This window comes from Eutrigla gurnardus (assembly GCF_963514095.1).
Source record: "Eutrigla gurnardus genome assembly, chromosome: 3".
Classification (NCBI taxonomy): Eukaryota; Metazoa; Chordata; class Actinopteri; order Perciformes; family Triglidae; genus Eutrigla; species Eutrigla gurnardus.
Window position 1 is genome coordinate 22,413,210 of NC_139917.1, and position 17,407 is coordinate 22,430,616.

The following is a 17,407-nucleotide window of genomic DNA, read 5'->3' on the forward strand; positions in this document are numbered from 1 at the left end:
TCGTGAAACCAGACAAGGTTTTCGGGTTTTCAGGAAAGAGACACAGCCTGGCGAGCTGCAGGCCTGACTTTTGATTTGCCATGTAAAGATGTAGCACCTCTGGTTCCCGTGAACACTGTTAGCTCTGTCAGCACGTGAGAGTTTGCTCTGTAATTGCTATGAGCACCACTAGCTGCAAGCCAAAGGCTCAGCCGTCACCACGTAGAGCAATACATGTGTTCCCAATCTCTCCCAATACTAAACAGAATTCCTTTGGATTTTGGACTGTTGGATGGATAAAACAAGACAATGTAAAAAGATCACCTTAAGATGTGGGAAATTGTTTATTTATTATGAATTACTTTTACTTAAACCTTAAAAGTATTTGCTATTTCCAAAGCAAGTTTGCTTTTCTGCTTTTATTTAAATGAATGGACTGAATAATTCCTCCGTGACTCCATTGTGTGGCCAAAGAGGACAGAGACACAGAATCTTATCAATGTAAATAAATGAAGGTTTTTATGCTTCAAACTATAAGTGAAATCAGAGTTTTTACACTTTTCCGCGTGGCATCGTCTAAAGGGCACCTTCCCCTGGACTTGAATGAGTGATGATGTCCTTGAGCTTGTGTGTGTGTTTTTTTTTAATGTGTGTGTCATACACATGGATTGGCATCTTTCCCCTAACTGCTGGCAACCCTTCAGCATGTTCGGGGAATGGTTGCCACTGGAGAATGATAAAGTAGAGTCGCAACACAGGTCAGTACATTCATTAACACCATCGCAATATTCTTTAATAAATACTGCTTCGTTTGGCAAGGACTTGGCAAATAGAAGTGTGTACTTCTCCGTAGTTGTCACACTTCCTCTTACGGTGTTTCCTTTTGCATCAACAACTTTAAAGGAGGCATCCACGCAATCACCAAGAAAGCTGAGCGAGGAGAGCGTCGGGCCCTCGGACAGCAGGTGAGTGTGTGAAGGCAGGGGGATGACAGATGCTTCTGTCAGCGTTCCAACAGTCGCCGCTTTGTGGGAGCAGCACAGATGCCTCCTCCTCCTCCTCCTCCTCCTCCTCCTCCATCCCCCCCTTCCTCTCGACAGGCTGTGATGTGGGTATAACAAGACAGGAGCACTCCTCTCAGCAGTAAAGTGACCACACTGGCACGGTGCTACATGCTGGACGGAGGGGGAAGAGGGGACGAGGTGATGGAGGGGTCCAGGCCTTAAGCCCGAGGCTTGAGGAGGTCTCAGGCGGCGGCGGGGGGCGGGGGGAGGTGGGGTTGGGGTTATAAATGTGGGGGTCAGTGCGCGAGGACAGGGGAAGGGCTCTCTCTCCGAGCTGTGGGAACCAGCTGAGACGTGGGGTCCGTGGCGGTCCTGCCTGTGAGGAAAGCAGATGTTTTCACTCGGGGGTGTGCCAAGTTTGCAGAGCAACCTTCAGCTGCTTGGAGGTCAGGTCTTTCATACGGGGGGGTTTGGGCGCCGGGACATTTCGGAGGCAAACGCTTCAACTTTGATACAACAACATATTAATTATGACGGGAGACCATAGGGCAGAGGGTTGTAGCGGAACATCCCACCCCACTGGTTTGGAGCCTCCGTCAGGCTGACGTTAGCCAAGGCTGGCTGGCAGACTGCTGTCCCAGCACTAGCCCCCTTCTTCAGTCAGACGAGCTGATGCAGAGGCAGCAGATTGGATCGGTATCACAACGGGCTGACTCTTATGTTTCATATCCAAAAGCAACAGTTTATTTGCATTAAAAAAGAAAAAAAAGCTCAATTAAAGCTGCTCTAATCAACATTTTCAAGTGACAAGGTCAGCAGGTGGATGCTTTTTTTTTTGGCCAGAAGTGACATGAGAGGGCGGAGCTAAGTGCGACCGGATGCTGACCTTTTTTTTTTGGCAACCAAAATGTGACAATTAACGTTGATGAAGTGAAAACACACCGTGAAAAGGTGAAAGTTGTAAGACGAGAACAAGGCCAACCTGTCAATAACCAGGTAGCCCCGCCCTGAAGCCTAGCCTGCTTCATTGTCTATTTTATTCTAAAGCCCATCATTTAGAAAATCATGCTGTTTTGGAGATGATAGCACTTGAAAATGTTTATTGAGATAATAAATCAAGTGAGAAGTTGGGTCATTTTCTAGTCACTAAAAATAATGCAAGTTAAAGGCACTTCCGCATTGACTTCACTTCTCAGACCTGGATGTTGCCACCTCGAGGTCCGTTAGTTGACAGAAGATAATTCACCCCTCTCTGCAGTTCCCCTCAGCTGTACATAGCTTTTTGGTGCGTTTTATTGTCTCGATTTACGGCCCCCTGAACTTTATTGTTTGACTTTACTATCACTGCTCTTAGCAGCTGTTATCAACAAAAGGAGAAACAAACGAAACCTAATAAACCGTGCGCTGCCTGCCGAGCTCTAAACACCAACAGACGAAGTTAGCACACTCGCAATCGGTGAACATGATGGAGCGTTTAGCTGTTCAAAAGCCAAATGTTGTCCCTCAGGGGGTTTGCAGGAGACCCAAAACGGAGCTAAATGGAGAGTGAATATTGGACGTCCATTCACCAGGTGGCCAGAAATATGACATCAAGTAAATGTTGTTTTGTATCTGCTGGATGGGTAAATAGCAAGCTGTAGTTAACAGGATAGGCTGTTCGTTTTCTATTTTGCTATATTTGCTTTACTCCAATTCCAACCGCAAATCCTTACATTTAAATTGTGAGAACCTGTTTCAGCAAACAACCGATGGCTGCCCTTCGTCAGTTAAAACAGTCAAACATCCAGAGTGACCCAGATATTTTTCTCCGGAGCTACAAAGTGGGAGAATATCGGGCTGATATTCTACAGGTGGTGAGAAAGAGGACTCCAGCGAGCTCTAAAGTTTGTTTTTCAGTGTTTTTCCCTGCCTGAACTCAACTCTAGAAACATTTAATCAGCAGCATCAACACCTTCTTCTCCTGTTTTCCAAGTGTGTTGATAAAGGACATTCTGAAATGCTGCATGAAATAGGACAATTAGTTTCATCATGGAGCCACAATGATTACACCCCCCCCCCCACCCCAAAAGTGATCCTAAGACTTTATCACTTCTCAGCCCGATGAGTTAAGAAGGGAGTTTCACCTCATCTCAACCTTTGCATTGATTTTTGAGAGAGTGGGAGATCTGGGGATTACTTTGGAGAGCAGCAATGAAGACCTAGCTTATTGGGTCTTTTTTGTATTTGGCAAATGGGCTTGACAAAGATGGAGGAGACAAAATCTAGGGCTTACAGCAGCGGCACCCAATCGGGGGAACTTGAAAGCAGCGCTGGGATGGGAAGCTGGGAGAGTGGGCACCTCATTTAGGAGTGTTGAATTTGGACAGGGGGGCATGGGGAAATGCTTAACGTAAACCGCAGAGGCCCCAACAATCGTCAGGAATTGAGACGTTTTAAACCTTTAACGGGGGACCGTGATCAAAGCGGCAGCGGATCCTCGCTTGAGTGTTAAAGCGGAACCGGAGGGAACAGAGGGGATTGTGGGGGATCACGGCAGGTTGAAAACGTAAAATCAGCACATTAGCTTTATAAGGGCGTCAGAATATAGGATGATCAGGGGATCATTGGACCCATGGGGGACCAAAGAGAATCCAGTATGTACCAGGCTGAGCGGAGGAAAAAAAATGAGGCCACTGCTGACAGAAAAGCCTCCCTTATCAAAGATGCAGTTAGAGTGGGAATAATGTTGCTCAATTCCCATAGAAAATAACTTCATACACATGGTTTCAGCCTGGAAACTGTAAAACTATCAAGAATGGAAGGAGAAGTTGTTATTATCCAACACAGGGATGCACAACAAAATGCAGTCGTTGCCCATTTAATACACACAAAACAGTTTTTGAACTCGAGCAAATCATATTTGAATTGAAAAAACTGAAAAACAGAAAAAGGAGCGGACCGGGTCGAGGAGTTGACCCTGTTAGAGATTTAGAGACAAGAGGTTTAAGTTTGATGCATCTTTTGCGTTTACAAGCTGAAACCATTGACCATTTATTTTGTGAATGTTCTAATAACCTGTTTTTGTCAATCTTGGTATTAATATCATATCCATACTTGTACGTGATCATCTCAACGTCCGCTCCCTCCGGAATGAATCCCATCCCAATATTCGTCTCCGACTAGACAAGCGTATTCTCCCACATATACCGTGAGTGATAAAGGCTAGCATGGTCATGCGTTGTCATGGCAACGTACGTATACACCGCCGCGTACGTCCCATTGCACGTGAGCAGCTTTCATCATATCAAACTTTTCTCTCTGAAGTCGAGTTGAAAAGGTCATTTACGACTCCGACCACCATTTCATCTCATCAGAGAGAGAGAGAGAGAGAGAGAGACATAACAGTCCAGCTTTACACCTCCCTCTGCCATATTCTGGGATCTGATGTGTCCAGGTATGGACCTCACGTCTCCTTCCCTTTTTAAACTCACCTCAAACAGAGCACAGATTAGCCAGGTCCCCCCCCCCCCACCCCACACCCTGATGCAGCCTTTCCCAGTCGCAGGGCTAATTCAGAGGAGCACTAGCCTTGGGTAGCAGGGGTTCTCGCTATGCTGAATTATAAATCAAAGAGCACTTACATGAAACCACTTGCTAATTACATGTTCACTTCGCTCCTTTTTTCCCCCGAACCGTGTCGCTTTTATACTTTCTATGCTCGCTGGGAGGTAGTGGAAGGTACAGAAACCCAACTGGCTTTGGGATAATCGCGGCCTAAGTGACTGAGCAAAGATGATAGCAATTAGTTTCTTGTGATTACCATGTGCCGCACCGACGTTAATGCCCACCACTTGCTCGTACTTCGGGCCCCATGCCTTATAGTGTGTGTTCCCCAGCTGATACAACCCAGAAATAGAGGCCAAACTGCACAGCTCCTGTGTCTCATCTCTTCTGTAGTTCAGCGTTGGATATTTTTATCTGTAGAATCCCTCTCCTCCTGCACTGTATTTGTGACTTCCTCATCCCCTTCTTGTCCTCTGAGTGTCATTCTCCACCCCTCCTCCGTCTGCAAGGCTAACCAATTTATCACCGGCCAAAGGAGGGCCTTCACGTTGTCTGTTTTCCAGGCTCCTCCACCCGTAAGCTGCGCTCCTAATGAAAGGGGGTTACTGCGTCCTGGTCAGTCCACGGAGACTTCAGGGGGCAGGAAGTCCAGTTCCAAGCCCAACTTGGGGAGGTAATTACCCCTCTGGTGGACCGCTGAGAGGAGCCCCTCCAGCCGGGCCAGAGCAGCTCACACACTCTGGACATTCACTTATGGGCCCGTGGCCCGGCCCCCATCGTTAGGGAGGCCCCTGAAGCTGGATGTCATATGACCCAGGACGGGGGTGATGTGGAGGGGTCGACTCAGCACGCCTTGGCCCTTGTAGCCGGGTGTTGGCGAAAGGATCGGAGGGCCGGTGCCAAACTCAGCGGAGGAGAGGAAGAAACGGGGAAATGGAAGAGGAGGGGCTTTGACAGGAAGAGGAATGAACTGTCAGGGAGAGATAAATAACGAGGGGAAAGCGGGCAGCAGGTGACCCGCCGCAGGGCTGCCTCGTAGGGACAGTACCCGACTGACCTCTGGGCTGGCTCTCACAGGGGCCACCCACTGGTCACCCACTTCTACACTGTCACATCACACGAGAGGCTGACGGAATACAGAGAAGCAGAGATCATGATCAACAGCAGACGGCTTTTTGAAAATGATATCCAGTGTTGATGAGCTCTGACCAGAGGAGGAGCTTTAGGTCAAGGAATTGGAGCACAGACACACTCTTTTTATTTTTCTTTAATTAAATCTGGTGCCCATATTCCACAAACCACTCTGACGGGCTTGTGAGGTTTTCTCTTCTTACATGCTCATACGTTACATCATGAATCAGAATTGATAATACAATAACATTAAATAGTATAAATAATCATAGGGACATTTTTTTTGTGTTTTGAGAACTTTTAGTTTATATAGTATATTTTAAATATCACAATGAGGAAGGAATACATTGATTTTTGTTGTATGAGCAATCATTACCTGTTTTTTGGGAGATTGTTTAGGATTCAACTCAATATAATTGTAACACTAATTTCAAACAAAATAATAGCAACAAATATCATTTCCCGAAACTCTCAACACCCAAAAACTGGAAATCCTCAACTGAAAAGACTGACTTCACACTACAAACAATAAACGAGTCCATAAATTTAAGAGCTGACTTATCCTGAAAAAACTCCCCTCTGGCTGTTTCTTCCTCCTTCCTCCACTTTTTGGTCATGAATCAGTGTCTCAGTTTCTAATGTAATCTAGTTCAGTGAGATGCCTGGGATGCCCATCATTCTCTCTATCTGTTCCTGGTGGTATTGATCCTCCTCCTGACCAATTTGAGATCTGCCTCCACGGGAGCTGTTGCATCCATATCTGCACCACTGGACCAAACCCAGCGTCAGTCCAGCCACAACAGCACTTCTTCACTTATGGTATCAAATGAATTGTATTTTGGACATTTACGCTCCGTATAGTCTCTAAACTCTACTCAGCTGCTGAATAAAATCAACGAAATGTATCTTATCTAATGATAGATGTTCCTAACAACTGTGTCACACGGACTGACCTCTAAACATTCTATTCTACTCTTTTCTTTTTGGACTCTTATTTGCAAATATTGTTTAGCTTTTAATTTAAAAGTCTGATATTCTTTATTTTGTAATGGCTTTTCACACCATTGAGGCCTACCAAGTTGAAATACTGCAGGATATAGGATGTCACTTTAAATTTAGGTCACTTCCTACTTTAAAAAAAAAATCCTTTATAATTCTTGAAAGTTCGCCAATATTTCTTGACTGTGAAAAAAAACAAACCAACTGTCAGCAAAGAAGCAATTTAAAGGAAATGACCGATTAATTAAATTTGATGGGCCACAGTGAGTAATCTGACTTCCTGTCGGATCCGTGCAAGAGGATCCTGGAGAATTGTAGCATTAGTTTGGCTCACAGTCGTAGTCTTGATTAGACTGTAGTTTGTGCTCTGAAGGGGGCCCCCGAGACCCAGTGGCTCACTGCTGCGAGACAAAAGGGCCCCGTTAAGAAGTTCATGATTGTGTGTGTGTGTGTGTGTGTGTGTGTGAATGGGGCTCTGTGCTCTCCTCCGAACGCGTCTTAGCCCAAGGCAGTCAAATGAACCGCATCCCATAATAGTCAGGGTTCTGCCCCGAGGAGAGGTGACAGCGGGCCAGGCTGGAGTCGTCATGGCGATGGCCCGTGTGGAAAGTCGATACTTGGTGAGAAGGGGAATGGAGGGGAGGGTGCGGAGCAAGGGGTTGAAGGAAGAGCAGATCAATTTTACTGTTTGATCTCGCACAGGCTCTGAATAAATGTATATTTTATCTTTTTTCTCTCTCTCTCTGCGCAAACATTGACATTCTTCATGTTGATTCCTGACTTTTGTGGATAGAGACTTTATGTTATCCAACATCTTGGACTTGTTATTCCTGCAGTGGTTTTCCTGTTCTCGGGCTAAGGTGGCTTTGCACGGGCAATGAAGGTTCTGGGCACAAAGCAGACGTGCTCCTTTTGGCTTGCTGCTGCTGCACAAACACAGACAGCAGCTATTCTGGCCAGCATCCACCCCCCCTCCTTTCATGGCCACCACGCCCAGCCAAAGTCATCTGGACCCACACACCACTGCTATCAAATAACTGTTTTCTCTCCATCAGCGACTCCTTCGCTCCTGACCACAAAGTCATGGATACTCAGAGGCACATTGTTTTTTTGGGGGGGGTCTGAGCACTTTACCTACTTCTTTCTTACGTGCAGCTCGAGACACGCGTAGGAGAGAAACTTTTATTTCTTTATTCAAAGCTCACTGATGCAAGAGTGACGCAAAACGCTCCAACGCTTGGACAGTGCCAAATACCCAAGCACAAATGGTAAACAGTGTTGCGTCGGGTTGCGTTCGGCTCCGGCGCTGCTATCAAACAAATTGTGTGAATGTTGGTGTTACAGTAAAACACAAAAGCCTCTTAGCTCGACAGCATGAATAGTCTGTATGAGACTTGATTTACCTTTATTCTTTCTCCGTCTGGCCATTAAAGGTTAGTTTTTTTAGTTCATGAAGACGTTCGTGGACTAAGGGTGTAAAGTACACCAAGTAAGGGTCTGGGAGGATCTGGCCCATTTACAGCTCTCTCCTCCTCCTCCTCCTCCTCCTCCTCCTCCATGGCTATCCGTATCCCTCCATCCCCGCAGTCCTACTTGTCCTTGATCTGGTTTAAATAACAGCCACTGCTGCCATAATTATGTTTTCATTCTCATCTCATTTAACATCGCCGGATTAAAGTGTTTCAAGGTTGGAATGATTGGAAATAAAGAGGGATTTGAGTGGGAGTTACTGAATTATGCCGACTGGACATTTGTTTAAATTATTTATTGTCTGTATGATATTAAAGATATGTGGTGATTAGCAATTTAAATGTCTTGGGGGGGGGGGGGGGCTTATTACATTCTATATGGGGTATGTAAAAGGAAAAATAAAACTGCTTGTCAGGCCGTGCCTCTGTAATGTGTGTTCAAAAGGCATATTCCCTCATTGCTTCAGATGCATAAATGATGTTGTTGACTGGGTGTGAAACTTTTTTTTATTTTCTGAAATATATAACAAGTGCTGCAAAACTTAATGCCAGATCAAATGAAATTACCTAAGTTAAAGGAACATGGAATACGTACACATAATGGACATTAAAGGCACAATCCAACATAAACAAGTAATCAAAACGGCTCCCAAATTGACTTAGCTGCTGCTTCCAAGGTCAAGAATGGACTGAATGGAATATTCAAGCCAACACAGATGACGAGTCCTTAAAGCACTAAAAAAAACTCTACAACTTTCATAAAAATTAGGAAACTTGAATGAAACGTGAATTGATTATTGAAAGTTACAGAACAGATTGGAAATGGTCCGACTGTGGAGTAAAAAGTACAATATTTCCCTTTGAAATGTAGCAGAAGTATAAAGAAGCGTGAAATGGAGATGCCAAGTTGAAGTAGTAGGCCTATCTTATATTTATTTATAAAAGCCTTTAAATATATGAATGGATTTAACTCAAATTGATATGGTCCTTTAATCTGTGTTTCACTGTGTTAGTAATACAGGAATACCTCCAGAGCATGTGTGTATCTGTGTGTGTTTTATTCCACAAAAGACTTAAATCTCTTGTGCAATTGAATTTTAAAGCAAGGTAATAAAACTGAATGATCCGCACCTAGAGGAATATTTGACATACGGAGAGAACCGGGGTGCTTATGGGATTCCACTCTGTCAATACGGATCTTAATACCACTCAGCCTTGCCTTTTTATGCGTGTGTGTGTGTGTGAGTACGTTTTCTGGGAAGTACTCTCTATGAGTGTACTCTATTTTGTATTCTGCTGTTCACAGCTTAGCGCGTGTGTGCGTTTGTGTGCTTGTGTGCGTCCTCATAGGAGCTGCGGCGGTGCATAGTGTGCGACCTGCACTGGCCCTCTGCAGCATGACTGTGAGCTAATAACGCAGCAGCGGGGCCTGCAGGACCGCCTGTGTGTCGGCCCCCGTGCACCGCGGCGCCGCCGTGCTGCGGCTCTCCCCTGCCTGACCCGCTGACCTCGTCCTGGGCTAATGAGCAGGTATAGGACGGCTGAGCTGGGGGGGGGCCTTAGCCGAGCTTACCTGCAAGGTTCCACGCGATGACATTTGTCCTCATCGGCCAAAGAATGCGAAGAGGCACCTCGGAGTGGATGCTGCGCTCTCTAAATCACGCGGGGCCGCGGGTAAACATGCAAAAATCACACGAGCGTGCACACAAACATATCGAGCCGCATTAATTATTCACTAACATTAATTATGACGTGCCTGTATCTCAGTTTGGTGCCTTTGCTGAGGGCATGTTAATGTGACTATGTCTGGGAGGACCACCCTTCCCTTTTCTTTCCCGCCTCCATCCCTTTTCTCCCTTCGTGGGACCAGCCACTGCTACCAGCCACTGCTACCTGCCAGCCGCAGCCACAGGGACCTAATTAACACAACATAAATGATGGGATGCTGATAAAGGAGTCACCGGAGCCATCGCAGGGCAGCACGCTGCTGTGCCGGCTTTCGGTGTCCACGCAGCAGACCGATGTGGCCGACTGTGTTTACCTGGGATGAGTCAGTCTGTTTTTTTCTTGCTTGGAGATGTGGGGAATACGTGTGTGTGTGTGTGTGTGTGTGTGTGTGTGTGTGTGTGTGTGTGTGTGTGTCAGGTCAATGACACCTCAGTGAGGGTGTGATTAGCTCTACTCTGGCAGTTTACAATGGCTTTACTAATAATAACTGGTCCTAATAATTTCACTGCAGACTCGCTATCCTTCCATCTTCAATTTGTATTGGGGAATAGGCCATTTGCTTGTTATTTTAAAGGAATAGTTTGACACTTCTTTTGCAGTTAAATGAGCAGATCTCATGTCTGTCTGTAACTACTGTTTGTTTTTCCGGGTGCAGTGACTTCCTGGCAGCCTCATGCTGACGACTGGAGTGACCCAGAGGTCAATGTGCCCGGCCAATAAGTCATAACCTCCCTCATAGAACAACAATTTTGAGAACAAGTTATATTGTGAAATACTTAGTCAAGTCAAATCTATTCATATAGCACATTTACAAAGTGGACCAGTGCTGTACAAGTTTAAGTGAACATAAAATAACATCAATTAAAACAACAAAAGAATCTGTGAACACATCTAAAACAAAAACTGAATAAAAACTTGTAAGCGCACTTTATTAAAAAAAAAAAAAACAGATTAGAAAACAGTAAATCATTAAAACCACTAAGAGCAACCAAAGGCCATTGAAAATTAAATAGGTCTCTGGCCTTCTGCACAATCATCATGTGATACCCAGAACAGCCCCATGGACTTTTTTTTTTTTTTTTTTACAGTGCATTGTGTAATATTAAAGCATAAGTTCACATTTTTTTCAACCCATTAATAAAACAACATTCAGATGCCCGAGCGTACATTAAAGCAGTCTTTAGTTGCTCCTCATGTCCATACTGGGCATGTGAGTATTGTTTCAAGACTAGACTAACCTATCCTTAAAATTCCCCGGGAAGCTGCTGGAACACTTTGGCCCCTTATGCCTTTCAGAAATGTACACAAAATAATACATTTCCACACATACGTCTCATCATGTTGCTTGTCAGCCTGTATTAACCCAGCAGCTATCCGAGCAGAAGCAGGACCTGTGTGCAGCGCTCACAGTAGATGTCAAAACATAAACACAATGCAATATTCAGCTTGCACAATTTATTTTTTTCCCTTATTTGCCACTATGGAGAACACCAAGGTCGGCTGCTCGGGGTTTAAGGGGGCGAGAATCAACCCGCTGATAAATCTCTGAGTAAGAACGCAATATGGTATCCAATCCAGAAAAGTATTAATGCTTGTTTTTATTTTAGCCCCTGCATTCTCCTCACTTCCCTCTGATAGATGGAAGGTGTGAGAAGGGTTATGTTATTGGGCTTTAAGGACCAGTAAATACCTGTGTTTGTGCAGACACTCACATGTCAGGCTTCTTGGACGGTGAACAAGCGTGACTCTCAGCTGCGACACTAGGCCTTGAGTTAAAACAATCCCCCCATCATTCCCATTCCTCATTCCCAGATGTTTGCTGTATCATTAAACAAAGATAACAGTCCACACATGGTGGCAGTGTTCATTGCACAAGCAATTGTAGGTAATTTCCTGTGATGCTTGTCTTATTGTTGAACTTGTAATATAAAAGAAGAAAGAAAGTCCCTTGTTTGCACACGTGTTTGAAACCTCACGGTCCTCTTTTCACGTGCCCTTTGGGTGCCGCTTCAACTTCACCCTCTTAAAACAAAAAAGCCAATTCACCCGTAAAAAATATATCAATGTTGCACGACCAAGCAAACAAGGAAGGGAAGGGGAAGGGAAATTTGCAGTAAAATCAAAACGGCCCATAGAGCTTGTGTGCCCTCCCTTGAAAATTGTTCTAAATTGATGTTGAGCAGTTCAGGTCCACAGGAAATATGTGAGATTATTGCATTTACTGCAGGTTAGAAACCCATACAAAGGAAGAAATGGGATTCACTGACCGGTAAAATGATGTCTCAAGAAAGTGATTTTTTCCCCCAGAGCCGCTGCGCTCCTTCGACCTGTGCGATGCACGTTTTATGTCTGTCAGGCCAGTGAAAATTAAATTCAGGATACAATCGCAAAGGGATTGGGCCAGTAATTTATTTTAAGTATAGTAGAAAGCTGCAGTCAGTATGGGAACGAGTTGACAAGAGAGCAGTTGTCTCACAGGTCTACAAATACATGTGTGATGTGCAAGGATCTATACAACTGCAAAAGTCGGGCAACTGTGGAAATACTGTAAAAAAAAAAATATATATATATATATATATATCATGAAAAAACGCATGATGTACACTCTGGCCACTTTATAAGCTGCACCTGTACAAGCTAATGCAATCCAATACAGCTGTCCTGTCCCATTACGCAGCTCATAATCTTTAGGTTTGGTCAGACAGAAATGTGTAAATTCACAGATAAAGACGGTGTTGTACTGGACTGCATTCTATTTATATATATCATAATAATGATCATGCGTGAAGGAATAGAATATTAGAAACACCTCTTAATAAAATGCAGTCCACCACTAACTATGAACTCTAAAACGTATATTTTGATTAACACTTCCCTGACAGTGTTAAAAAAGAACTTTAAAGGCATAATTCAAGTCGACTTTATGGCAGAACAGCTACACTATTTTCACAGAATGTGTGCTATTTTTTTTATTGCCCTGGCTAAAATTATAATGTTTTAATGGGTGTTAGAATGAGCTATTTTTGGCTGAACCTCTTCATGCACACAGGCACATGTGGCCGTTAAACATTTGCTGCCTGTGTGTCCTCGCAGTCCTCCCAAGGATGTGGGCAACTGTCCCAGACTCCAGTGTGCCTCCGCAGACCCGAGGTGACCCATGAGTGCTTCCTGTCAACGACAGCAGGGAGACAATCAAAGAGGGCGCTAAAAGGACGGCCTTTGAGTGAAAGTGGAAGTGAGGCTGCTGAGACTGAGACGGTATGGTTTAGATGAGTTATAAACAACAAAATGTGTAAAACTTATGTTCTTTTTGAGATTAAAAAGCTCTTTTCAAATGTCCTGGCAGAGATACAATATATGCCACAAAAATGAAATTTAACAAAAGAGTGGTTATTAAATAATTTATAAAGTCGTGTGAAAAATATCAAAACGACCTAAATGTGACTCTAGAGCTGCCTACGACTGTCCATTCCCCTCTGAGGCGTTCTAATTGTGCCTAATATGTAAAAACAATTGAGCCAATCACAGCGTAGTCGGGAGGAATCATGGGTCATTGTCATGAGAGCAAGAAAAACAGAACATTTACATGACAAATGTTTAACTTTACCCTGTGCAGATTCCCTGTATGGCAATATGAAAACCCTCCCAAACAAGCCATTTAGTTTAGTGTTCAAGGTATTTTATGACAGCATGACAATTATAGATCAATCATAAAGCATGCAGCGTACTGCACCACAATGAATCTAAGCCAGTAATATCAGAGTATTTCTTGAATGATTAGCGATTTCTGGCGCTGCATGCCCCATTTTTTTTTTAGTCGTGAACAATACAATAATAATATTGAAAAAAAAAGTCTGCACAAGTGTCAGGAGCAGGCTTGGGAGTATATGGAGAGGAAAAAAATAGAATAGAGAGAGAGGCAGTGGTCGATAAACTAAGACAAGGTGAGAATGAAAGTCTGGAGCCGACCGTGAACCTCCAGCAATTGCGGAGACAAACCTCAGCCGTAGTTAATGTAGACATGTTGGGGACTAGCAAAGAGAGGCAGTGGACTTATACAACACTAAGGGCATAATAGCTAGTTCAGAGAGATAAAGTGAATGAAGCAGCGGGCTAATGAGCCATGAAAAGATGGAACCCACTGGCACCAACATCTCTGCCAAAAACAGAAGCAAGTAAATATAAAAGGGAAAAAAAAACAAAAAAAACCCAAACAAACAAAGACTATTCCAGCAGCTCTCGGCTCTTGAGGAGAATCAGACAGTGCTCAGGTAGCCTTGTTCTCTGTTTATCCGTGAACAACAGAGAAATGCGCCGAGGTGTGTTCCTCCAGGTGCATTGTGGGCATTGCCCACGGATGCGCTGTTTGATTTGCGCTCGGCCTTGCTGTTGTGCTTGTCTGTGGGCTCTTGACATGTGCACTGCCGCATGAATAATTGAGGCCTCGCACGCAGTCAGGGTCCAGCAAGCACTGCTTGCTCTCTCTCTTTCGCTTTCCCTCAGTCGTCTCCCCCCCCCCCACCCCCCTCTCTCTCAACCTTCCCCAAGTCTCTTTGTCTCACTTTCCTTTCAACCGGCATCAGCAGTCAGTCCTTGACAGACTCTGTCTTGAAGGTGTTGTGACACGGAAGTTTTAGTGAGATTATAACTGAGCCAAATTGTGTGTTGCCTTCTGTCACCCGTTACTTCTATTTTCAGGCTCCCTTCGCGGTAAAAAAAACCCTTTTCCTCTCTCCGGATTTCATCCTTCACCTGAACAAACGTCTGTTTGTACTGAATGCGTTCCCCTGAGTAAGAATGCATGGATATTAGGGACGGTAAATTATGAAATCTATTTATGAATTCATTCAATCTCAGAAACAACAGACATCTGAAATGCAGATTTCTTTTTATTAAATGTAATATGGCATCCACATGTCCCTACAAATCACATCCGTGGCCTTGTTTAGTCCACTTTCAGCTGCCTCGGCTGACGCATGCTCGGCGGGTGCTCCGTCAGGTTCACACCAGAGGTCTAAGCTGGAGTGGGAGATAAAGGAAGAACGCGGTACCTGGATGAGGCTGTTGATGAAGACATGCTAAATCAATGAGAAAAGACTGGGGGAGATGAGAATATATGAGTGGTCTGTCTGTCTGTATCTCCCTCCCACTCCCTTTTCTCCCTCCCCTCGCTTTTCTGCTTCATACCCTGGCCAGTACAGTTATCGGCCCCAGCAGATAAACAAGTCTGGCTGCCAGATATAACTCCAATATGTGAAACTCAATCATAACTCCGGAAACCAACTGGGAATATGAACGGAGGAAAGAGGAAAATGAAAGCTGCCATGCCCACAGGGCAAAACCCAAGGTCCCTTTTGGCAAAGTAAAGCTCCCTCTCTTCCGTCTTTTCTATCACTTATTTATCTTAGAAAGTAAAAGAAAAAAAAATCACCATGAAGCAAACCCCCCCCCTTTACATTTTTTGTGAACACGTTCTCACTATAGTTGTTGATAGTATATAGCTGAGGAGCTATGCTTGGTGTCTTCATTCTGGAGTTCAGGACACTGATAGCTGTAGGGTACACGCTTCTGAAGTCTTCTTCACTCTCCATCCTTTGCCAGTAGGATCTCTGTGATTTCCACTTGTCAGTGAGGGCCAGTCATGCAGAGGGGATGGGACCTCCGCATCAGAGGGAAAGAGAAAACTTAAAGGGAAAAAGGGAAAAAAAACAAAACAACAAGTGTGTGTGTGTGTGTGTGTGTGTTTAAGGGGGGCGACTAGCTTTGACTGGACTCACTCATGCTTTGACATTGACGGCCCTGGGAGAGGAGAAGAGGACCAGCTACCCCAGAGGACCGGAGGGAGGGAGGGAGGGAGGGAGGAAGAGGAGGGGGCGAACTGCCAGAGGCTGCTCTCGGCTTTGAAGCGGCGACTAGAAAGGGCTGAGGGCACCGTTAGCCTCCTTGAAGTGGTTTCAGCACTTGTCACTCTTACGGGCATCGCCTAGAGCTGTGGACAGCTCCGCTCTTTCAGGATGAGGTCCCACAATGGACTCTGCAGCACTGATGCTCACCTTGATGTGGTGACTTGGATCAATAGTCAGACCAGTGAGCCACTGGCACCAGCATGTTGTGATGTTAAAAAAAGTAGCTGAAGTGCTTCTCGATGCCTGTGAGCTGGGAAAGTGAGAGGAAGCGGTTCCTGTCAAGATCATCTCAGCAGCTCACTGCAGGCTACAAAGTACTGGAGAGCCACAATGGATCAAGCCACAAAGCTGCTCTGTAAATGAAAAGGAAAAAAAAAAGCCCCAGCTAAAAATAACTTTCAGTCACATCTGTACATTTTTACTGTTACCCTTTCTCTACAGCACACTTATTACATGATATATAATAACCTGCGATTAACTGATTTCTTTTAATGCAACACTGACAAATCTTTATCAATCACCTCATTATGTGGCTACGGCGAACATGTCAAATAGTAGTCAATAATAGGAACATCAGCATTAATATAGAAAGTCAAGACATGACATCACGACCGGGTTAGCCTCTGTTCCACTAGCTTTTATAACTCAATAAAATCTCTCATTGGGCATTTCTGTTATCATCTTTCTGAAACAATAAAGCATTTTTTGCAGGATTATATTTACATATTCTAAGAGAAATTGGCAGCCACTGCAGAACCCCACATGTGCATGTTCTGATCAGGTACTTCTAGTAAAAACATCTGGAAACGGCCCTGATGAGAGCGGTGAGAGTGAACCAAAACAGTGTGAGTGTCTCACATTCAAGCAGTCCTGTGATCCAGTTGTTAATATAAAAGCATCAGTTACACGTTGCTTTGAATATTTGTTTATGCTGTGTTGCAATCCTACTTATCATATATTTTCTCTCAGTAAAAACCAGTATCTGCGCTTTAGTAGCCCAGCTCAATAAATAGCCTGAAATACTCCTGCTCCCAAAGTACCCACTAAGTACTATTAGTATTTACTGCCTGTGTTTCCTCTGGCCCCTCGTTCGGCCTCTGCTTTCCCCAAAGATAGATTACATCCAAGACAGCCTATGACCGATGGATAGGGGGCACAATGCCTGAGCCTTTGGAGAAATATGTGCTTATGAAATCATAAATATTATCTCAAACACTAATTAGCATTAAGAGCACTGGTGATTTTATTTATCAACTTTAGCCACAATTAATAACCACAGCCTTGAGAAGAGCACAAGGCAGATAGGCAGGACATGTTTGCCGCGTCAAGGCCGTAAACCCATTACACACATAGACTGATTGAGGCAGCCCCACTGGGGGAATAAGTAATTGTGCCTGAGAAATTTTAATTGCCCTGAAATGCATTCTAAATTACACTACCTTGTTTTCAGACTGAAGTAACACGGCTGAAGGGCTGGGATAATGGTGGAGTGTCGTGGGTCCAGTAATGGGTTGCTTAACACCAGACGACCTTGCTTTTTTTTTTTTTTTTTTTTTATGTGCTTCTTACAAAGCTCCGACTGAGGGTTTGGTGTTAAGGCCTGGAATCCAAGCGCTAATGCTCGGTGTGTTACATCGCACACTGTTTT